The sequence below is a fragment of the Camelus ferus genome, chromosome 36, assembly GCF_009834535.1.
Source record: "Camelus ferus isolate YT-003-E chromosome 36, BCGSAC_Cfer_1.0, whole genome shotgun sequence".
In the NCBI taxonomy this organism is placed as follows: Eukaryota; Metazoa; Chordata; class Mammalia; order Artiodactyla; family Camelidae; genus Camelus; species Camelus ferus.
The window spans coordinates 11,346,014-11,371,784 of record NC_045731.1 but is presented as its reverse complement, the minus strand read 5'-3'; positions in this window follow the sequence as shown (position 1 = coordinate 11,371,784).

Genomic DNA, 25,771 nt, shown 5'->3' with positions numbered 1-25,771 from the left:
GAGGATAGAAATTATTTCAAGCATATTTTCTGACCACAATGGCATGAAAATAAAAATCAACCACAGAATGAAAAACGAGGGGAAAAAAGACTACATGGAGACTAAACAACATGTTACTAAAAAAAAAAAAAAAATTAAGTCAATGATGAAATCAAAAAGGAAATTTAAAAAAATACCTTGAGATAAATGAGAATGAAAACACAACCACTAAAATTGCATGGGATGCAGCAAAATCAGCCCTAAGATGTTCATAGCAATAGGGTTCTTACACAAAAAACAAGAACAAGCTCAAACCTACCACCTCAAAGAATTAGAAAAAGAACAATCAAACAAAACCCAAAGTCAGCAGAGAAAATAAATAATAACTATCAGGGAGGAAAGAAAGAAAACAGATTAAAAAATAGAAAAAAATTAATCAAAAAGAAGCTGTTTTTTTGAAAGAGTAAACAAAATTGACAAACCGCTGGCCAGGCCCACCAAGAAGAAAAGAAAGAGGACACAATAAGTAAAATAAATAAAATGTTGAGTATGGAAGGAGATAATTTAAGCAAGATGCATAAAAGCCAGACTATGTAGGTTCTCGTCAGCAATCTGAGGGGGTACTGCCTTTGCTTAAGAAAAGTGAGAAATAATGAAATAGTTTTAAGTAAGGAAATAAAATAAGAATTACAATTGAAAAGATCACTCTGTTTGTACTATAGAGAATAGATTAAATAGGACAAGAATAAATGGGAATGTAAATATTCATGCTCCAGTTTCTTTGCATGACTGTACCATCAGCAAATATTGTGAGAACCACTACCATGGGCTAGATGTTAGCTGGCAATAGGGATCGAAGCTACTGTCCCTTTCTTCCAGTTGGGGATATTGATAAACATATTGTTTTAATATTTTCAGATCTCTAACCCAAGACTCTACAATGTACCTATTGTTATAGCTTGCATAGCTTGCTTTGCAGAAAAGATAATTATCATCTGAGTTAGAACTCACTCAGTTTCTCTTTTTATAGTAAACATTTGTATAATATATGTGTATATTTATTATATGTAATCTACTAGGTACCAAGCATTCTTCTACACATTGAAAATATATCCTTGAACTAAAGAAGAACCTGTTCTCCTGGACTTCATATTAAACTTCTACACATTAAGAAAAAAAGAAAGATAAAATAAATTATACAAATCAGTAATAAAATCAGATATCACAACTGATGTCACAGAAATACTAAGGATCATTAAAAAGCTGCTATAAAGAATTATACACCAACAAGTTAATAACCTAGTAGAAAAGGGTAAATTCTTAGAAATGTACAACCTACCTGACTGAATCATGAACAAATAGAAAATTTGAACAGATCGAATAGTAGCAAGAAGATTTAATTATTAATCAAAAACCTCATAACAAAGAAAAGTCCAGGACCAAATGACTTCACTGTTGAATTCTACAAAACAGTTAAAGAAGAATTCATATCAATCCTTTACAAAATCTTCTAAGAAGTAGAAGAGGTGGGAGCACTTTGCAATTTATTTTATGAGGCCAGCATTACTTTGATACCAAAATCAGACAAGAAAAGAAAATTATAGACCAAGATCCTGCTAAACATAGACTCAAAAATCCTCAACAAAATGTTGGCAAACTGAATTCATCAGTACATTAAAATGATCATACACCATGAGCATGTTGGATTTATTCCAGTCGTACAAGGGTCATCCACTATGTGCAAAATAATAAATGTAATACATGGCATTAATAAAATGAAAGTAAAAACTCTCAACCAAGAATCTTAAATCCAACAAAACCAGATGATAGTCTCTAAATAGAATTCTGTACAATTCTTAACTGTTATCCCCACAAATATTTGAAATATTATTCAAATATTATATTATAATCTCAAAGAATGGCCTCCATTCTCTCCCTCCCCTTCTCCTTCTGGAACTCTGACTAGATGGTTGTGTTTGGGGGAAAGAAAGACACAACCACCTACCACACCCTGCACCCTGCCCACCTTCAGGTGCTACCACCAACCTGAGGCGAGGGGTCTGCCTGTCCTCAACGGGAGTGCCTGGGGCACCCTAGGGTTCATCTGGACGAGAAAGAACCTGGCATCCCGGGGCAGTTGCACAGCCCGCTCTCTGTGGACACCATCAGGCCTGGTGACCAAGGACGGTTCCAAAAAGGAGGCGCACTGTGTGAGATGTTTGGTGGAACAGTGCTGCCCCGGCCGACCTCTCGCAGGAGGGTAGCTTCTGGATGTGCCACCAACGGTCAGCCAAGTACTCAGCTCTGAGAAGGGCCAGGGCCCATGGCCCCTACAGGAGCCAGGCCTGCCAGGAAGGGGGTGAGGTCTCCCCACTCCAGCTTCCCAGAGACGAGCCTGGTGACCGGGTCCCCCAAGGGCAGGACACGGCCTCGCTGGACAGAGCAAGAGGGACACTGGCAAAACAGGACAGTGGCCACAGCCAGCCTGTCCTGTGGCCAGCGGCCTGAGACACCTTCAGCAGGAGCTCCCCTGCACTGGGCGGTGGGGTGAGAGGTGAGCCCCAGGAGGAGGGAGCCCGACAGCCTGGCGTCCCGGCCCGAGACCCCTGGGCCTCTCCTGTCTTGTCCCTGGATGGGGAGGGGCAGGCCCCACTGCCGGGTGGTGGCAGGGGAGGGGGGGCGCGCTACAGCCAGAGGTCACGCCAGGCCTGGCTTGGGAAGCTGTGCATCCTTTCTAAACGTCTGGCGCCCATGAACTTTCTGCGCTGTTTATCTTTGGTTTGGGTTTTTTGTTGGGAGACTCTGGCTTGTCATGTTTTGGGTTGTGGAGACAATAAAGCATCCTTTACCATTCCATAGCTCTCTGGGAATCGCTCTATGTTGCAGCCCCTCCCCTGGTGACTCCACAGCCTGGCCGCCCTCCACACCCTCCCAGCCCCAGGCCCCAGCTCTCCCCCCACCACACCCATCCCTGGGGTTCCCTGGGGGCGCGGAGTCAGCAGCAAGTCTCAGGAGTCGGACGCCTGGTCAGCACGGCTGCTGTAACACGCAGCACAGTCGGGTTGGAACCACAGAAATTATTGTCCTCCCGTCCTGGAGCAGCACGTCCCAGGTCGAGGAGCGTGAAGGCCACTGTGCCCACCGGCTGCCAAGGGTGCAGGGACGGAGTCAGGACTCTGGTCCTCCCAGGGAGGCCAGACCCTGAGCTCCAGTCCCTCCTGGTGGTTCCATCTCAAAGGAATAGTCTCAGGTCCCGGGTTGTAGGAGACACAGCACTCCCCAGAGGGCAGACACAGGAGCCACAGCTGTCTGCCCTTCACAGGAAACACTCCAGGAAACGGAGGCCAGCGCCTGGTTGGGGCTGGCTCTGCTGGGCGATCGAGGCCAGCACTTCAGGGGAGCTCAGTCACCCACGGGACGCGGCCCTGGGCGGCTGGACATTGTCCAAGTGTCTGTGTGAGCTTTTCAGTGATGTCAGGGCAGAGGGGGCGAAATCAATGTGCCGAGTCTGTGGCTCCACGGCCCCAGGGGAGGCCAGCAGGACAGGCTCCTGGAGGGGAGCTGGGACCAGCACTGAGTGTCTATCAGTAAAGCCACAGCACCCTAGGGCCATTGGAAATGGCCATTCCAGCTTCCTGTGGGGGACAGCCAGACAGACAGACAGACACAGAGACAGAGGAAGACAAGAGAATTTTATGTAGGAAAGGGACAGCTCTCTCCAGTGGGCTCTACACAAAAGAGGGTGAGGCCATGGGGCAGGCAGCTGGGTCCAGGGGCATCGCCGGCCCTCAGGGACCCTTCCAGGCATGAGGACACTGGGCACCCTCTGCCTCCAGGGCTCTATCGGGGCTCCGGAAACCATCCTGGGGGTCTCCCCCACTCGCAATCTCCCTCACACGGAACACCTAACCAACAAGCTGAACCTGCTAATGGTCCCTGCAGCCTGCCCGGCCCCAGGCCCTGCCCCTCACCTCCATCCCCTGGACCACAGATCTGCCTCCAGCCAGACATTCCCATGGGGACACCAGGATGGTCGATACCAGGGCTGGCCCCACGGGTCCTTGAGGAACACCAGTCCCAGAACAGCTGCCCCCACCAGGCCTGAGGGCCCCGTCCTGACCCTGGGGCAACACCAGGCCACAGCACGTCCCCCATGCACAACCCCTCCTGGGCCCCTGGAAGCGAAGTGGCCGACGCCTTCCCTTGAGCCCCTGTGTCAGCACCGGTGTGAGCCTGAGGTCAGCCTCCTGCTGCTCCTGACCCCTCGGGGCCCTGCCCCGGGCAAGACCTCCGACACACTCCTGTCCGTGTCTCACCTCTCCTGCCCGCACCCCCATCCACATCTTCACACACACACACACACAAACACACACACACACACATCGTGGGCTGCCACCCCACTGCGCTCCTGGGCCCCCACCAGGTCCCCCCTCCTCCCGCCCTCCAAGGGGAACATCTGCCAGTCTGAGCCTTGAATACCTGGATTGCTGTCCGTGTGTGGTGTCCGTGGATGTGGAGAAAAGAAACCCTTGTGCACTGTTGGTGAGGACATAAAATGGCATTACTGTTGTGCAAAACACGTTTGGAAGCCCCTCAGAGAAATTTCAGAAACAACTACCACACTTGCAGCAATCTCACTGCTTAGAATAACCCCGAGCGAACATACAACAGGTCTTAAAGAGGCACTTGAACACCCACTTCACAGCAGCTCCGTTGACAATACCTACCACGAGGCAGGAACTCGAGTGTCCTTCCGTGGATGGACAGATGAGCACGATGTGGGCTGAGCGTACAATGGAACAGTACTGCCCCTGAAGAAAGAAGAACATTGTGACGTGTGTGACAGCACGGGGGCACCTGGGGGACATCGGAACGCGTACCGTGAGCCAGGGGCAAGACGGTGAATCGTGTACGATTCCACTTGTGTGAGCGATTAGGAGTGGCCGCATTCCCAGAAAGAGGAAACACAGAAGTGGCTGCAGCCGGGGGAGAACGGGGGGTTGTTGTTTACGGGCATAGGGTTTCACACGTAAAGACGGGGAGAGTTATGGAGACACAGGTGGTCGTGATTGCACTGTATGAATGTATTTACTGTCCCCAAAACCCGGAGAGAGGTTTAACATGGTACACTTCCTTAGGGGCAAATCCTATTCTTTTACCACAATAAAAAAACCTTTTAAGCAGGAGAAATCTAACCCATTCAATAAAATCTGAACGCCTTCAGGAAGACCTGGAGCCTGTGTCTCTCCCTGTGGAAGAAACCGGTGGCAGCAGGATGGAGCTGCACACCTGCCTGGCCCAGGGCTGGACCCCCTGCGGAGGCCGGCGGGCGCCGGAGGAGCAGCTTCTCCACACTGACGGCGTGAGGGTGCAGGTCAGTGACAACGTGCACGGCTGTAGCACAGCCCCCCAGCCAAAGGACTGCTCCTTCAGTTTGCTCTCCAACAGGTGTAAACTTCTCTTCTGAACAACCCTAACCTAGAGACACACAAAGGGAAGGGAACGCTAAGAAAGCTGCTTATGGCTTAGCTAACCTGACGTAGAACAAGAACAGCACAACCCACTGCTTGTCGGCCACCGTGGACCACGTTAAGCTTCCCGATTAAAGACAGCAATACACTTTGTGTCTCCACCTAGTGCAGGGAAATTATCTCAGATATAATATAAAACTGCCAACCCTCCTCCAGGAAAGGCTTGAACTCCCATTGTCCATCTTACGTATCTTCGGCTGATGTTCATTTCTCGTGTTGATGAATAACCTCCGTCTTGGGTGTCCATGTTGTCTAAGTTTTTTTATTAGAGCAGTTAGTCCATTTATATTTAAAGTAATTACACAAATGAAAGTATTTACTTCTGTCATTTTTCTAATTGTTTTCCAAATATTGTACCTTTTTTGATTCTCAAATTTTCTATTACTCCCTTTTTGTGTTTAATTTTATTTTGCAGTGTGCCATTTTTGTTCTTTTAAAATTTCCATTTCTGTATTTTTTTTTTTTTTGGTATTTTATTAGTGGTTGTGTTAGGGATTACAATTGACCTCTTCAGTTTATTATGACTATATATGTGTGTGTGAATGCATGTGTGTGTATACATGTCTGTGTGTGCACATGTGTGCATATATGTTTATTTATAACAGCTAAAAATAAGGTGAATTTAAAGATACAAGTATAGATATATATACATATACATAATAAATAAACAGTACATCAATTTCCTCTGTAGTTCTGTATAGTAAGAGAGACATAAACCTATGCACGTGGGGACATGTCATTGTGGTAAACGTAGAGGAAGCATGAAAAGCACACTTAAGCCCAGACACAACTACACCAAGCTTTAGGAATCATAATGTGCTGCCATGCATTGTAGGTTAGTTAACCCATTCAACTATTTCATGAGGTAGGTATACTTTTGGTGTGGTTTTTGATAGTTGAGATAATTGATGCAAAATGCTTGAGGTTGCATAGGTAGTAAGTGATGACAGTGAATTTGAAATCCAGGTCTCTAAATACAGACTCTAAATCCTGTGATTTTTCCAGTATTTTATAAAATTTACCAACCAGTCAATTCTTAATTGTCCATATGCAAATTATTAATGTCAGTCTCATAGTCACCAGCTCATACATCAAAACTTTCTGGTATATTTTAATTTGTTTGTATGTCTTCACTTTAAATCAATGTATGTAACACTTTTGTGTTTGAAAAATTAGCAAAAATTACCAATTTTACATGATAGTATTTTGTGATGTTTCTTGTTCTGCTCACTTTATAAATCTAAATTGACTGTCATTGCTGTGTCTTGCATCTCAGGGATCACGTTTTCCTTCAGATCCACACTATGCAGAATTGATTCCAAGTCCTTGAAGCATAGCTGGATGTGAAATAAATGAAAGTCTGCCTAATACTCGGATTTAGGTCTATAAATTTAGATGGAAAAAATAAGCTGCCAGTTATCACAAGTATGTTCTAAATTATTTTGCTTGGAAAACAGTTCTCCTATTCCACAGAGTTTTCACAACTTCTATTTAAATGAGTTGAATGTAAGCCAGTCCTTTTCAGGTACATCTGAACATGAAAATGACCAAATTAAATCATTTTCTCTAAAGACTGACAAGAACTTGATTAAAAAAAAAAAGAATGATTAGCAAATCATAAACTCCATGCAAACACAATCTGCCTGTGAGAAGAGGTCTAAAGGGGCAAACGTGGAAAGTTAGGAGAAAAAAATATTATTTTGGAAGCCATTAAGATTTTATTCTAGGAGTATTTTTGCTGCAAGTCTAATACCATATTCATAATGAAATCCTCTGCTGTAATATTTTAATCATCAGCCATGTCTCTATTCTTTGATCTAACAAATTCCAGGATAATTGTCCTTATTATTCTAATGAGTTAGGCTTACAGTCCTTTCTGATTTTGCTTACATAATCCTATTAACCATTTCCAGATTAACTATTATTCATAAAATCATTTAATCTTTACCCTATTGACATGAAATCTATCTTAACATTGTTAGCTGTACAGTTCTCCAACCTCTCAGCTTTCGAGTTTCCCAAATATTATATTCATCAATGTTTTATTCACTTTCTCCTGTTTTAAGATACTTTTTTTGCTCTAGGTATTATATGACTTTAATATTTTAGATTTCTTTTTTTTTTCTTTTTTTGGTTCAGCAGAGAAATAGACAAGATCTGTATACCTACAAAGAGGGAGTTTTAATGCCCTTAAGTAAAAGAGACAAGTGCAGAGAGAATAGATTTCACAGATAGAAGAACGGGTAATGTTACAGAGCAAGACTAGGGAACTGGAACAACCCATGATTCCAGGGGCCCAGGGAAGGACATGAAACTGCCCACAGGCAATGTGGTTTGTGTGTGTGTGTGTGTGTGTGTGTGTGAGAGAGAGAAAGGGTGTGGGGGGAGAGAAGGAAAGATGAGATAGGGAGAAAAAATAGACAGGTGGGTAGATAGACTGATTAACTATAATATATTTCTATTTGTGCTTTTTAAGTGTAGTCAGTCTCAATGAACAACTTTTCACTGTTTGGTGAATTGAATGTGTAAAAAGATAATAATAAATGCACTAATAAGATAATTTAATCCTTCCTCCAAAAGAGAGGGCCTGCTAAGATGGTGGGGGTGGGGTTACTGCAGACAGGAAAGTCAGTATCATTTTGTGTTTATGCTTCCTATTGGAATAAAATAATTTTTCTCCAAAGATAGGCAAGCCTAATAATTCACTTTTTTAATAGTATTCTCAAACTGCCACAATACCTAATATTATCGAATGTCTTCTTGGTTCATAAAGAGCACGATTAATGTGGGCAAATCCACAGAGGATAATGTTTAAGTGTGCTGTGTCATCTGCTTGGCCTTTCCTTCTCAGTTAAGAGTGTCATAACATGCAATCTAGGCAAGTCATAAGAACGTCTTAATGAAATATGCATAGTTTTTAATTAGAAAGAATGGCATATGTATTTTTATGACATTCTTGAACTTTTAAATAATAGAAGAAAGTGGACTGAATCCACAACTTAAATTTTGTGCAGCACAATAGACAACAATACACAATGTATAAAAGACTCTACCATGGTGCTTTATTTACTTAATTAATAGCATGTAAAACTTAGATCGAATTAATTTCCACCAGCATCTTATTTAGATATGTGGTCCAACCTTAATGTAACATTAAATGATCTTAAACAATTTTCTGATGCTTTATAAAATTATTTCCAGCTAAAGAAATTCATACCTGGGTTCATATGATAGAAAATTGGAAAAGTGAACTTTTGTGTGTGGTTGTATAAAGAACATATTGATTGAATAATAATCAGTAATTAAGCATCTACCTCTAGATAGAAAAATTTCAAAATTCTTAAAATGAGAAACAAGGAAAATGCTTCTGCAAGTTTCTGCAATGTTTCCACTTAAAATATCATTTTAAAAATGCTTAAACATCCAAGTAACTTTATGTGCTATTGATTGTGTATCAAATATCAAAATACCTCTTTGGACAGGGATTTTATCTTTAAAATGTATATTCTTTCCAGGAAAACTATATTATTTGAAACTTCATAGTACTTAAAACACTTTCATGAGTTAATAAATAATTATTTTATTAATATGATTTTAAAAGTCAAAGAATAAATTACTAATATGCTTGAGTAATAATGATTAAATGACATTCCCTGGGTCAAAAAGATATAATGTAAAAGAAAAAGACTTGCCTTTTGAGTTAATACAATTTTTTAAGAATTAAACATTTTCATTCAATTACTGTGGGTAATTAAATTGCTCTCATTATTACAAAACATACACACAGATATTGCTTCAAAATATTTGTATTTGTGTGTTTGTGTGTGTGTTTAGCTAATAAATCATAAAGGAAGGAAATCTTAAGTTGAAGAAGAAAAGATACCTTTAAATGAAAAATAAATGAGATATCTATAGTTGCTTTTTTATTTTGAATCTTTTGAAAGGTTCAGGTCATTTTACAATCTTGAAAATAGGATACAATCAATAAAGCTTAAAAATCGCAAATGTATAAAGTTATAGAAATGTTTCTGGTATCAACTTTCCATCTTTCATTAGAAGAAGATATTGACAATAATGGATTATATGAAACAAGGTCTCTTAATATTGAGTTCTTTTGTATATAGTGCCAGGAGTGCTGAAAAGTGGGAGTAGATGGATTTTTGCTCTTGTTTTTTCCTTGCTATGACACCTGAGTCTCAGGAAAGATAGACTTTGAGTCCATTTGACTGTAGTGCATACGTTGACAGAAGGCAAGTTTGTTGTACTATTCAGTTAGGCAGATCAGCTGTTCACCGAGAACCTGGCACATAACAGACACAAAATAAGTTACAGTTAGACAGTGGAGTGAATAGATCTATGGGCTCTTTGGGTTACATTCAAGGCAATTCTAAAAAAGCTTTGGTGGCTGACTTATCAGTTTGTTCTCACCCTAGTACCAGAAATCCTAGGAAAAGTGTGGCTTAGGATCTCTTACCCTTTAGATTGAAGTTTGTACTGGAGTTGTCCTGGGAATGCCCTGGTTATTTTATTAGAGCCTGGAGGTCTTTTCCAAGATAATCATACTAAAGGAATACAGTGTTCTGAAGAAACTTTAGGGGATATATCTCTTTAAAAAATATCTACATATACATTATGTCTGAGTATATATCTACATGTATGCTTATATATGTTATATATGTATATAATATATATGAAAATATATAATTTGTTACAGGTATACCTTGTATACATTTAGATTTTGGAGTTGATTTGTATCTGCTTGAGACCATCTTTACTGTTATAAAGCTACAGAGATACAGGATTAGGAGCATTTGGAAGAGAACTGCCATTTAGGTGTCTTTGAGTCCTAAGAGGGGTTCTGAAAGATCTCTGGCTCACAGGAGATAATACTAGCTATATATTTAAAGAATAAATGGCCAGGTTCCTTTCTTTTCTCCTTCCTTTTTTTCCCTTTTATTTCTGCTTCTTTTCTTCCTTAATTTTACATACAGTACAGGTACAGAAGGAAACAACATGTACAAAACAAGAGTAAACGTTTTCTCATGTGTTTTTGGAGACTGTCGCTGTCTCCAGTTTTCTCATGTTTTGAGACTGTCGCTTCCAGTCTGTTCCTAAGGAAGCCCAGTCATCAGTAGGTACACCTTTATGCTTTTCTTTTTCTTTCTTTTCTTCTCTTCTTTCTTTCTTCTTTCTTCTTCTTTCTTCTTTCTTTCTTCTCTTTCTTTCTTTCTTCTTTCTTTCTTTCTTTCTTTCTTTCTTTCTTTCTTTTTCTTTCTTTCTTTCTTTTCTTTCTTTCTTTCTTTTCTTTCTTTCTTAATTTTTAACTTTCCTCATAGTTACCATGATAGTCTGCAAACTCCTGGCCCATAAACATATACATACATGGGCCAAGAATATTATGTATATATCTAATGAGCTGGATGAAGTTTTACTCTTTTGCTTGTATTTTCACCATTAAACTCCTTATATCCTAAACACTAACCCTTCACCCCAACCATATTCTTTTAATATTTACTCTTAACAAAGCAACAAATATAATAAATATTTTATTAAAAGTGGTTCTTTTGAGGGGCACAGGGAATGATCAATTTAATATAAAGTGAATGCTTTTAATTATGAGCATCAGAGTGTATTTTACATTGATTCATGACACCATGAAGATTAGTGAAAAAGGAAACATGTAATAAGCATATTGCTACAGGTATATGTAGATGGGGTTTAGAAGAGAATCACAGAAGAATTAAATTAATAATATAAAACAGGTCAAAAAAGGTAAATTGCCTTTGAAAATGCTCAAATTTTTAACATACCTTATTAAAAATCTAGTTAAGAATTTGACAGCTATCCAATTAATGTAAAAAATAAAAAGGAATGAGATAGGTACTTAAATATAAGATTCAAAGCAAAGAAAACAACTGAAATACACATTTTAATTGCTGGAGGGACAACATGGTATCTTAATAACACAATTCAAATCTTTGCCCAAGATACTCATTTTTTGCAACTTTGTGATTAATTTATATATCTGAGTTGTATAGTTGAGATTTGAAGCAGAAGATTGAACTGGGGAAAATACTTCTTGAAACAGCTATAGATTTTGAGTAAACACATAAATAATTCAGTATGTTGGTTATATTAATCAATTAGTCTATATCCATAATTATACTTTGTTTTAGATATGTATGAATACAAATTTAATGCATTGATATTTCTTTATAACTTCATTTTTTATCTGTTCTTTCATGTTCATTGCTTCTGCATTATTTATCTGCTATATTGTTTGTTCATACAAGTTTATTTCTTATAAAGGTGTGCCTTTCATCGTCATGCACGTTTCCCTTTAATTTGGTAAATATCTCCTTTGTCTTGATATTACTTCTGCATTTTCAATATTATTTTTCTTTATATTTGACAGATACAATTTTGTCCAACCACTTATTAGTACTTTATTATATTTTCTATCTTAAGATTTAATTTATATTTTAATTTAAATATAAAATTCATTGATATGAATGTATTTCAATATAGTTTTAATGATCATTTTGTTACTTCACAACCGATTGCATATTTTAGTTTTATCTTGAATTTTTAACTGTCAAGAAAGTTGACACTGTCATTCCTGTTTTATAAACAGATGTTTGTTTTTATCCTTGATTCCTTGCTTCCCTCAAATCTTCAGCTAAGATCAGTTTATTTTTGTGAAGTATAACCTTTAGAATTCCATCAGTGAGGGCATTTGGGCAGTAAATATTATCAAGTTTTACTTGTTCAAATATATCTATTTTTTATGGACTTTTAAAAAAGATTTTTGTTTGTTTTGTTAATGGAGGTACTGGGGATTGAACCCAGTTTTATATTCCCTTCCACTAAATTCAAAATTATACACTCTGTTTGTTTAATGGTTAACCTATAATTTATATTAAGCATTGTTAACATTTCAACATATAAATTTAATTCAATCTTTTGCTTTCCTTTTAGCTAACAAAGACCTTCGATCAATGTCAATGCATTTACCACTCCAACCTTTTTGCTGTTTTCATGTTTTAAAATTATATTTTATTTAATCACAAGACATTTTATTACTATGAAGTGTGACTTGAATATAGTGTTTACTTGCTTTGTTCATGGATGTCTTTCTTTAATTTCCTTTTTTTGTTCTATTTCAGACTCCCTAGCTAGAATAACATTCCTTCGGCCTAAAGTTAATTCCTTTACAATTCTGTTTAAACTTCCAAAAATTGAGAAGAAAATGGCCAACAAATTAATAGAAACATTAATGATATTTATGTAGTATTTTCACATAAAAATAAATAAATGTGACCCTTAAATATATGAAAAAAGCTTAAACCTATTTTGAAATCCTTTATTATATATAAATCCTTATAATAAAGGATTTCAAAATAATATACTGCAAAAACATTATTCAGCTACCAAATTATCAACAAATGAAATGTCTGACAACATATTCTGTTGGCCAGCCTCTAAATAATGATGCATTCTCAAGCATTGCTGATGGGAATGAAAAATGGTACAACACTATGGAGGGGATTTTGCAATACCTAATGAAAGTATACACACGGTCATCTTATAAATTCAGGAATCCTATTTCTAATAATCTGTCCAAAGATACAATGGCATAAACATAAAATGTTATATTTCATCTTTATTATACGAAAAAATTAAAAACAAGCATGTGGATGCAAGTAAAAATTCTGCTTTATAATTTTGAACTTGGAATCATGTATATATTTTACATAATTCAAAGTGAAATAAATAAAATAACCTAATATAACAATTATTAAAATTGAAAATAATGAAATGAAACCTATCTACGTATAAACTTGGTGGCATAATCCCACTACGAGGAATCATATTTGTGCAGTAAACCTACAATATTTTGGCTCTGTTGCTAGTAATGTATAGCCTGCAGTTAAAAAACAAACCTTTAGATAAATCTTAAGTTTCACATATTAAACTCATTATTTAAGTATTATGAATATGGCTATGTTGAAGTATTAGTATTCATGTGTGGGTACGTAGATATCAGTAAATTGAAATAAAATGAATTAGTTACTGTGTTCCTTTTAATGTCTTAGGAATTAAGTTTTCAAGTGGAAAAGAGGTACAATTATAAAATCTAAGTAGTCAAATAAATTTTACAATGTTGAATTTCAAGGTTCTCTAAAAAATGCATATCTCCAACTTTGTTCATTGAAGTGTCCTACAAGCAATGGCAACCCAGAAAGACAAGCACCCCAAACACCCAGATGATAGTCTCTAAATAGAATTCTGTACAATTCTTAACTGTTATCGCCACTAATATTTGAAATATTATAACCTCAAACAATGGCCTCCATTCTCTCTCTCCCCTTCTCCTTCTGGAACTCTGACTAGATGGTTGAAACCTCACACTCTGTACCTCTTCATTTATCAGTAGGCTGAGTTAAATGCATCGCTTGAGTTTCCCTGATCTTGATGATTTGAACTTATTGTCTGTAAAGTGGCCAACTTGTAGATAGAAAGTTTCGAACAATTATTTGGTTTTTATTCGCTGTGCACTGACTAGCACCAAGATAACTTTTCAAGAAATCCTGAAATAAGAGATTTATTTTTAACTCTTCCATCCCTCTTCTCTCTGTCCCAGGGCTAATGCCCCACAGCCACGCCCCCCGCCAGACCCTGATCGGTTACCGCTCGGCCCCACTCGCCACAACCCGAGCAGCAGGAGCACGAGCACGAGGGTCCACGCTTCCGGCGGGAGGAGGAGGGGCGCGTACGCACGCGCCGATGCGCCTGCGCAGACGCGGAACAGCCCGAAGCTTGAAGAAGACGGGCGGGAGCCAACTGTTCCCGGACCAGCTCCTGGAGGAGGAACGCGACGTGGGGTCTGGGCCGCCGCTTGCTGCTGCCGCCGAGCCGGTAAGGGGGCGCATGGTGGGGGCGCGCAGGTCGGGAGCCGGCGAGTGAAGCCTGGGCTGCGCTCGCGGGTAGCGGTGCGTAGGTAAGGCCCGGGCCTCGCGACCCGTTAGGACCCTGAGGTGGGTCGGGGGCCACCGCGTGGTTCGTGGTGCCCACTTCTTCCCGCTCATTAGTAATACGGGCGCCTGTTCGTTGCCGCTTATACCCGGGGTGGGTAGCGGATGCCGCCACCCCAGGAGGTGGGAGGGCACCGGACAGGCCAGGGAGCACGTCCGACTGGCCCTCAGGCCATGGCCTGTTCCCAGGAGGCGGGTGCGGTGCTGTCAGGGTGCGGGGGCGGCGGCGGCGGCGGCAGCGGGGAGAGGGGTCTACCCTTGGGAGCCTGTGAATTTGCTCCCATCTCTCCTGCGTCCTGTCCTGGGGGCAGCTTTTGCTGTCCAGATTTGCAGGGCCTATGTTGCAGGTCATTTTCTGCCCCTGGGAGATGAGGAGGTGCTGTCAGGGTGCGGGGGCGGCGGCAGCGACAGCGGGAAATGGGAGCAAATCCCGCTCTAGCATAGGCAGCCCCAATCCTGCCATTGCTGCTGCTGCTGATGCCCCCCCCCCCACCCCCGACCACCACACCCTGCCTACCTCCCAGGAGCAGGCTGACAGGGAGAGATTCTTTCCAGGAAGCCAGGGCAGCAGAGGCTGCCCCCCAGGCCAGGCAGCGGGGGAGTTGGGAGGAAGTTGTCTGGCTCTCCCAGGGCAGCCCCCCTCCCCGCCTCTGCCTCTGCCTCTGCTGCTGCCTGCTGTCCATTCTGGGCGGGGCTGCCCCCTCCCTGCCGGCAGCACCATCAACCACCCAAGGCCCACTGGCGAGTGGTGTGCACCCTGGTACCACCCTGCCCCATCAGCTGAGACGAGGCACTGGGTGGTGGGGGGAGAAGTGGGGGGGAGTAGGGGTGGGGGCAGGGCGCCCGGGCGAGAATTGGAACTGCGTCCAACCCCCGCCCGGGCCCAGGAGCCTGGGACACAGGGCTGTGTGCCAGCACTCTGCCCGGGATCCCTGGCTGGCTGGCTGTCGCCATGGTGATGGGAGCCCAGACCATCCTGCCCCCCGCTGGTTGAGGGGTGAGGGGGTCAGCTGGGGGTAAGGTTGCACTCCGGGTGAGGGAGGATCCCGCGGTGAGTGGGCACAGGCTGAGGGGTGAGGAATCGCTGGGAGTGGAATTGACCCGGCTGAGGGGTGAGGGGGACCATCTTGGGATGTTGGGGGTCCTGCAGTGAGGCATGAGGGGTGAGCTTGTGGCGTGGGGGCCATAGGTTACTAGCGTGGTGGAGTGTCGGGGCGGGTACCTCGGTGTGAGAGGAAGTCCCATTTCGGGGGTCCTGTGGGAGACTTGGGGGCTTGGCTGTAGGTGGGGGGGCATTCACAGGGTTTGGGAGGGAAGGCGAGCAGGGGGAGTGGGGCTAGGGGGTGTGGCCTGGCCCTGAGCTGTTCGAGGTTTTGGTTGTGTCAGGACCGGTAGGTGATGGGATGGGGGTGTTAAGGATGGAGACCCGGTGGGGCGGGTAAAGGGATGGGCCCTCCGCCCCACTGCCAGGCCCTTGCCCCCAGCCCCCAGCCCCCAGCCCCCAGCCCGGCACCAGTCCCCACCTCCCGAAGAACAGGAGTTGCAGCCCGAGCGTCCGCGCTGCGGGCGGGAGGAGGAGGGGCGCGCATGCGCGTGGACGCACAGACGCGCCGACCGGACCCGCCCGGAGCGTGTGAAAGCTGGGCGGGAGCCTAGTGCTCGCGGACCAGCTCCTGGAGGAGGAACGCGGCCTGGGGTCTGGGCCGCCGCTTGCTGCCGCCGCCGTTTGCTGCCGCCTCCCGCTGCCGCCGCCGAGCGGGTGAGGGGGCGCTTGGTGGGGGCGCGCAGGTCGGGAGCCGGCGGGTGAAGCCTGGGCTGCGCTCGCGGGTAGCGGTGCGTAGGTGAGGCCCGGGCCTCGCGACCCGTTAGGACCCTGAGGTGGATCAGAGCTGAATTAAGTGAATACCTGTAAAAAATTGAAAAGTGAACACCACTTTCCTTTGTAGATCTGAGAATGTGATTTATGTTTTTGAAGATAGTCAGTTACAGTGTGTCAGTCTGTGGTCTACAGCTTAATGTCCCAGTCATGCGTGTATGTACATATATTGATTTTCATATTCTTCTTCATTAAATGTTATTACAGAACTATTGAATATAGTTCCATGTGGTATCCAGAAGCAATTTGGGGTTGTTTTTTAATATCTTTTCCTAAATTAATTGAGAATTTTTTTAGAGGAGTTTCAGGTTCACAGCAGAGTTGAGCAGAAAATACAGAGTTCACACATAACCCTCTCCACCCACATATATATACTCCCCTACCCTCAACATCCCTCATCAGTGTGGCATATTTGGTACAAACGATGAACCAACATGGACACACTATTATCAACCAAAGTCCGTAGTTTACATTAAGGTTCACTCTTGATGTTGTACATTTGACAAATGCATAATGACATGTAGCCACTATAGTATCACGTAGAAGAGTTTAATCACCGTAAAAATCCCTTGTGCTCCATCTGTTCATTCCTCCCTCCCTCTCACTAAACTCCTGGAAACCACGATCTTTTTATTGTTTCTGTAGCTGTGCCTTTTCTAGAATGTCATTTGGTTGGACTCGTACAGTTTGTAGCCTTTTCAGACTCACTTTTTTCATTTAGTAATAGGGTTTTTTAGTTTCTTCCATGTCTTTCATGGCTTGATAGCTCATTTCTTTTTTTTTTTTTACTGCACATATATGTTTTAAATTTACATATATATGCTGTTCATTATTTCTAAGGATGTTTAGAGCTTTAGCTTTTTAAATTTATATAGTTATCAAAGGAATAAAGCCAACCACAAAATAAGAATTAATTAAAAAAGATACACACACCTTGCTATTAGCAGCAACATTATTTATGATTGCCAAGATATGGAAGCATCGTAAGTGCACATGAGTAGTTGAATTGATAATGAAGATGCAGCATGTATATATATCTATATCTATATGATGAATGTAATGTAAGAAATATGTATATATATGTATGTATGTATGTAATGGAATACAACTCACCCATAGAAAAGAAGGATATTTTGTCATTTGCAGCCCTTCATTCACGTTTTTTTTTTTTTCACTTCAAAAGCGAGAATTTTATAACCGGCATGAACATTTCCATTACATCAAAAACATCAAAATACCTAAAAATAAACTTAAGGAAGGAGGTTCCCTATACTCCAAACACCAAAATGACACAAAGAAATGAAAAGATTTCTTGTGCTCCTGGATTGGAAGAATCAACACTATCAAAATGGCCACACTACCGAAAGCAATCCATAGATCCAATGCAACCCCCATCAAAATACTCACAACATTCCTCACAGAACTAGAACAAAGAATTCCAGAATTTATAAGGAGCCACAAAAGACCCCGAACAACCAAGGCAGTTTTTTGTAGGTCTTTTTTTTTTTTTTTTCCCCTCTTTCTTCTTTTTGTTCTCTTTTCTTATGGTTTGATGACGAGAGAAGTTGTAACATCTGTTGTAAAGCTGGTTTTGTGGTGCTGAATTCTTGTAGCTTTTGTTTATCTGTGAACCTTTTGACTTCTCCATCAAGTCTGAACCAGAGCCTTGCTGGATAGAGTGTTCTTGGTTGTAAGTTTACCCCTTTCATCACATTAAATATATTATACCACTTCTTTCTGTTCTGTAGAGTTTCTGCTGAAAAATCAGCTGATAAACTTGTGGGAATTCCCTTGTATGTTATTTGTTGCTTTTCTCTTGCTGATTTTAATATTTTCTTCTTATCCTTAATTGTTGTCAATTTGATGACTATGTGCCTTGGTGTGTTCCTCTTTGTGTTGACCCTATGTGGTCCTCTCTGTGCTTCCTGGACTTGGGTGACTGTTTCCTTTCCCAAGTTGGGAAAGTTTTCAGTGATTATCTCTCCAAAATTTTCTCAGGTCCTTTCTCTCTGTTCTCTTCCTAGGACCCCTATAATGCAAATATTAGAGCACTTCATGTTGTCCCAGAGTTCTCTTAAACTATCTTCATTTCTTTTCATTCTTTTTTCTTTTTTCTGTTCTGAAGTAGCGATTTCCACTAATCTGTCTTCCAATTCACTGATCCGTTCTTCTGCTTCATTTAGTCTATTCTTGGTTCCTTCTAGTATATTGTTCATTTCAGTGATTTTATTCTTCAACTCTGTTTGGGTATTCTTTATGTTTTCCAACTCTACTAAAAACTTTGCTCTGTGCATCTGTACTCCTCTTGAGTTCTCTGAACATCTTGGCCATCATTACTTTAAACTGTTTCTCAGATAAATTGCCTATCTCCTCATCACTTATTTCTCCTACTGGGATTTTATCTTGTGCCTTGGCCTGGGAGATGTTCCTCTGCCACCCCATCATCTATTTTTCTGTGTGTTTGTGGGCTCCTTCCACAGGCTTTGGGATTGTTGTTTTCTTATTTTTAGTATCTGCCCCTGGTGGGTGATGCTGGACTAGAGGCTTATGCAGGTTTCCTGGCAGGAGGAGCTGGTGCCTGCCCACTGCTGAGTGAAGCCTGGTCCTGGGCCTCTGGTGGGTAGGACTATGTCTAGAGGCCTTTGCAGCTCAGGAAGTCTGCTGATGGGTGGGCCTGTGTTCCCACCCTATATGTTGCTTGGCCTGAGGCTTCCCTCCAGGCTGTTGGGTGGGGCCAGGTCTTGGTGCTAAGGATCCGATCAAGATGTCAGCCTCCAGGAAAGCTCATGTAGATGAACACTCCCATAATGTCCATCACCAGCTTTTATGTCCTCTGGGTGAGCCACAGCCATTCCCCACATCCCCAGGAGACCCTCCAAATCCAGCAGGCAGGCCTGGCCCAGGTTCTTACGAAATCACTGCCACTGCCCTTGGACCTGGCGCACGTGAGTTTTCGTGTACACTTCCTAAGTGAATGGAGTTTCCATTTTCCTGAGTCTCGTGGGGCTTCTGGAGCCAAGCTCCACTGGCCTTTGAAACCAGATGTCCTGGGGTCTCCTCGTCTTCCCAATACAAGACCTAGACTGGGGAGCTTGACGTGGGGCTTAGAGCTCTCACTCCTGTGGGAGGGCCTCTGGGACTTCACAAATCTTCAGCTTGTGGGTCACCCCCCCCCAGGGTGCATGGAGACTGATTATATGGTGAGCACACCCCTCCTACCTTCCTGCTGTGGTTCCCTCTTTATGTTTCCAGTTGCAGAAGATCTTTTTTGCTAGGTTCCAGTCTTTTTTTTTGATGGTTGTTTAGCATTCCATCGTGGATTCGTTGTAGTCGCGAGAGGCGAGCTCGTGGTCCTACCACTCTACCATCTTGACTGGAAATCTTTTTTATCTCTTTTATATATAGTGGTTAACATTTACAAATCTCAAACTCTCAAATTATCCTTTCTGCCCCCTTTCCCCAGGTAACCATAAGATTTGTTTACCTGTGTGCGAGTCTAGTTCTGTTTTATAGATGAGTTCAATAGTGTCTTCTTTTTCCTTTCTTTCTTTCTTTTTTTTTTTTCAGATTACACATATGAGTGATATCATATGATACTTTTCTTATTTAACCATCACTGGAATGAACACACTGCAGCAAATAGTTATCTAATACAGGGGTTGTCATGCTTTGTCTGTAAAGAGCCAAATAGCAAATACTTTCAGCTTTGTGGGTAATACATTTTTTTGTTAGAGCTAGTTACTCTTGAAACATTGTAGCATGAAAACAGCTATAGCTAGTATGTAAACGAATGAGCATGGCTGTGTTCCAAAAAAAGTGTTATTTATGGACACTGAAATTTGAATTTCTTGATTTTTATGTTTATAAAATATTCTTCTTATGATTTTTTCAACCATTAAAATATGTAAAAGACACTCTTAGTTCATGCTGTACAGAAACAGGCAGTGGGCCAGATTTGGCCTGTGGACTATCATGTGGTCTATCCATAATATATGGAAAATATGTTCCTGATGAAATTGCTAGAATGCATACTATAGGAGCAATAGTCAAAGATATAATAGGAGAAAAAAAATCTGCCTGTAGGTTAAATGTACTTACCCTATCCTCAGTTGGGAAAGAAGATACTCTGGCTGGAGCTATTAGTGAAGGATTTATGAAAGTAGAGGCATGGACTTTGGGAAGTCTTGACAGATGGTAGTTAATCAGTTAATGAATGTGTTTGACATATGAATGAGGGGGAGAATAAATGAGTTCAGTATAAAAATAGGTGAATAGAGTGTGATGTGGAAGGACTCATGTCATAAGGAGGATGAGGACAAAGGACAGAGAAGAAGCAGCCTCTGGGAATTCCCAATTGTTCTGCTGAGCTCAGACAGGGCTTCAAATGCCAAGCAATCAGCAGGACTGTATTTGAAAGGCAAAGAGCGCTACTGAAGGCTTTAGGACTATGGATTGCATTATTTCCTGTTCTGTTACTATCAAAGGTAAGCAAAGCCAGACACCAGTTAAAATGGTCAGGACAGATTTTAATCAGTACTATACTATTGCAGTGGGGAAGAGAGCCCAGCATAAACGTGAACTCAGAAACAATTGTCAGCATCCAAGAAGTGGAACATTACAAAGGGGTCCTCAGTGTAAATGCTGATGAGGCCAGCTGGGTCTGCTGGCTGGCAAGTATTGAAGGGAGTTGGAGACAGGGGCTCCATCCTTCCTGGTGATCACATTTCAAAGGCATGGCTTTCAGGTACTTAGGAAAGACACTCTTGAGTTGTAGGAGATACTAGTCTATCTGAAAGGGACAGAGGAAGGAGTCACAGTTGTCAGGCCTTTTTAGTAAATGCTAAGGCAAATGAAATTCTCTTGGCAGCCTTCAGCTTTCTCATACAGGCCCTTTCTGGTTGGGGATTTGTTAGAGTCATTCTAAGGATGTGGCCTTCAGCTATTAGAAAACATGTTAGTGTTTAAGTCTTTTAATGTGAATTGGGTAGGGGTCAGGGATGGGCAAAATCATTTTTGTTGAGAGTCTGTGGGTTTTTTTAGGCCAAGGTTGAGGCCTCATGGAGAAGAGGATTTGGAGGAGCCTGGTGAGAATTTGATCAGGGAGTGAATCTTTGTCCTCCCATGCTGGTTTGTGTATTTGGACATGCATAAACTTCCCTGGGGGTACAGTCAGTCCAGCCTGATTGAGTTTACTGAGAGGTAGCTTGCTTTTGGGTGTGCACTGTTCTCTCCCTTCCTGAAACGCCCTTGTATAGTTTTTGCTTCCTGAGGGAAGCCTGCTCACCCTCTAGGCAGCTGTCAAATATCTCTTCCTTTGCGAGGGCCCTCCTGCATTTATTTGCATCCCCCTCCTCCCTTCCCCCATTCAAGCATAATGAATTGCTTTTTCTACTGCATCTCTTGTTGCTAAATCGCATGACCCTTTAATTTACTTTCTGAAACTATTATGAAATAATAAGCAGGAAAGCACCTGCAGGCAGAGGCGGCATCTCATCTGTCTTGTATCTCAAGTGCATAAGTAACACTTTCGAGGGAAGTAGATGATTAATAAATGTTGGTTGACTTTTGACCTGATTTTCCTCCTTTGGAATGATGACCTAATTAATATTGATGTGTCAGTTTTGATAGTGTGCTAATTAATTTGGCTTTAAAAAAAATTCCTAGCTGTATCTTCCAATGAATGCACAGGCATTGTCTTCCTGCTTCAAGAAATTAATTTAATGTCTTTAATGTTCCAGAGTAAGTATTCATATTTGTGACTGTAATAATGCTTAATCCTATGACAGATTGAAGGTGGAATTGGTCCCATGCATTTTCAGTGATAGTTAATTTACTACTTTTGTTAAGAATAAAGGCAATATGAAAAGGCTACCTACTATAGAATTCCAACTCTGACATTCTGGAAAATGCAAAACTATGGAGACAGTAAAAAGATCAGTGGTTACCAGGTGTTACAGGGAAGGTGGGATGAAGAGGTGGAGCATAGAGATTTTTAGGGCAGTGAAACTATTCTGTGTAATATTATAATGGTGGATACACATCATTGTACATTTGGTGAAACCCGTAGAATGGACAGCACCAAGAGTGAACTCTAACGTAAGCTATGGGCTTTGGGTGGTAATAATAATGTTTCATGTAGGTTCACTGATTGTAACAATGTACCCACTCTGGTGTGGAAGCTCTGTGTGGGTGTGAGTGTGTGTGTATGTGTGTGTGGTAGGGGGTATATGGGAAACTCTCTGTACTTTCCACTCCATTTTGCTTTGAACCTAAAACCGTTCTAAAAAGTAACTCTATTTAAAACACATACAAACAAAAAAGGATCTCAAAATTTTGTCAGTAGGGAAATTAATAATCAAATTGTACTATATTCAAACAAGGTTATACTGCACACAGTGAAAATATAAACATACATATCAACAAGAATAAATTCCAAGAACATAGTTTTGGGCAAAAGTTAAAATTACAAACATATGTATTATGATACCATTATATCATTTTACAATATGAAAAGCAATTCTGTAATTAGCATTAGAATATAGACGTGTAATATTGTTGTGAAAAAGTGCCCTTGAATGAGAAATTGTAAATTCAGCAGAATGGTTACTACTGTTTTGGGGAAGCAAACAGAATAAAATCAGGGCTGGGCACCCACCTGGTTGAATTCACTTATGTATGTAATAATTTGTTTTTTAGTTGAGTGTTGAAACATGGTTTTTTTTTTTTTTTTTTTTTTTACATTTCGTGCTTTTTTTTTAACATTTTTTATTGATTTATAATCATTTTACAATGTTGTGTCAAATTCCAGTGTTCAGCACAATTTTTCAGTTATTCATGGACATATACACACTCATTGTCACATTTTTTTCTCTGTGAGTTATCATAACCTTTTGTGTATATTTGCCTGTGCTATACAGTGTAGTCTATTCTACAATTTTGAAATCCCAGTCTATCCCTTCCCACACTCCACCCCCCTGGTAACCACAAGTCTGTGTTCTCTGTCTGTGAGTCTATTTCTGTCCTTTATTTATGCTTTGTTTTTGTTTGTTTTTGTTTTTGTTTTTTAGATTCCACATATGAGCGATCTCATATGGTATTTTTCTTTCTCTTTCTGGCTTACTTCACTTAGAATGACATTCTCCAGGAGCATCCATGTTGTTGCAAATGGCATTATGTTGTCAGTTTTTATGGCTGAGTAGTTTCCATTGTATAAATATACCACATCTTCTTTATCCAGTCACCTGTTGATGGACATTAGGCTGTTTCCATGTTTTGGCTATTGTAAATAGTGCTGCTATGAACACTGGGGTGCAGGTGTCATCCTGAAGTAGATTTCCTTCTAGATCAATTTTTTAATGTTATTCTGATAGCCCCAGAAAGCATGAGGTCTACTAGAAATGAATATTTTAGACTTTTACTATTAACACTATGCTTGCATAATACTTTTTTTTTTCTCAAAGACTTTCACATTTATTACCTCATTTGAGAGCCTTTGCTGTGTTCAATGGCCTTTTCATTAAATCACATCATCTCTCTAATAACTTTTTCATTCCTCTTGTGACTGAAAAGTACACCTTAATTGTAACCATAAATAATTCTATGTGTTATTATTGTGCTAGATAGAATATTGATTATTGAGCATAAAGGCTTAAAAATTCAAAGATGGCATATGATACAAATATAGATCTACTACCAAGCTGTATCTATGCTGTCCAGGTTTTCCCTCACAATTAGAGCTGTCCCTTCAGCAATAGCTTTGTAACTACTGACCCTGAAACCGCATAAGCTGACCTCAAATAAACTCTGTAACAGTGTAAAATGCATGCGTCCATATTTGCCTTTTTTATGTTTTGGAAAATTTGAAGATTGGAATAGAAAACACCCAATACTGTAGCAAAATAAACAGGGAAATTATGAAGATGTATAAAATAACACAAGGTAACAGTAACTCAAGACAACTAAATTCTTTCAATCATGGATTATTCTTTTCAAATAGCTCAAAGCATCTCTTCTGTGTCCAGACTTTTGTATTACTTAATCACGTAAGTAATTACTTAACTAATTACTTGAACGTGAAGGTTGAATGTCAGAGGTAACAGAAGTGGTCAGTTTAATAGGAAATTTATCCTGGAGGCATGAGTCTAAGAAGTATGGTTATCCTGATAAAGAATTGCTAGCTTCCCAATGAAGAGGCTTGCTCATCTTCTGCCAGCACATCGTATCGTTCAGTGACAGAGGCTGGGAACAAGGCGGCAGGGGAAAGATGAGGCTGGAGCTTTGGCAAGGAGGAGAGAAAATATTACAAAATGCACCTTGTAAAGCCCTGTATGAACTATGTGTTGTCATCCATATGAAGGAAGAAGTCACTGGAGAGTTTTAGTTTTATTAAAGGAGTGAGAGATGTTTAGTTTTAGGGGAAAAATCCTGTTTGATTCACTGTTACTGCAATACAAGTAGACAAGTTTAGAACAGAGATGCCAGTCAAGTGTATGTTCAGAGTTACGGAGGAAACAGGTGATGTGGTCTGAACCTTTATGGCATGTGGTGTGGGGCCGGAAGGAGTAGAGAAGTAGGTAAATTCTAGCAAGAAGGGTCAGAAGGATATGCACTATTCACATGAACTGGAGTGCATGAGAAAGAGCTGTCCTGGGAGTCAAAAGGATATTAATAAACCTCTGGAAATGGATTATATACCACAGCAATTTGAGAAAAGAACTAAGACTGGTTTTTGAAAAATATCAACACTTAGGAAAGGCAGAAGGAAATAAACAGACAGCCCAAATGAGGAGATAGGAAAAAAAAAAAAACCTAAGAGAAGAGTCATATAATTGGAGTTAAGAGAAAAGAATAGTTCATGAAGGTGGGAGGAGGCGATGGTGTCAGTGTAGTACCCGTTCATGTGAGAGGAAAAAAATAACAAACACGCAAACTGGGAAGTGCCTGTCAGTTTTAGCAAAAAGGAGGTCATTGGTGACCTTGGGAATAGCAGTTTTAGTGGAGTCTTGTGGGAAGAATACAGATTAGCAGGGGTTTAGGAATGAATTAGAAGTAAATTAGGGGAGACAAAACTGAAGCAACTAATGTGAAGGGAGAAAGAGAGGGAGTTAAGTAGAGGGGACAACTGGTGTCTGCCAAGAGCTCTGGACTGATGTATGTGCTGTCAAGAGCTCTGACTGTGTACCCAAGAACTGTCAGCACGAACTGGGACTTATGCTTACATATACTGTTTACCAGACACAGATTGGTGCCTATTTTGCATTTAGAGTGATACTTAAACCACAGCAGCGTGCTGACTCAGCAAAGTGATTCATACTTGATGGAGAGTTGCCCTCAAGTGTGCACAAAGTGCC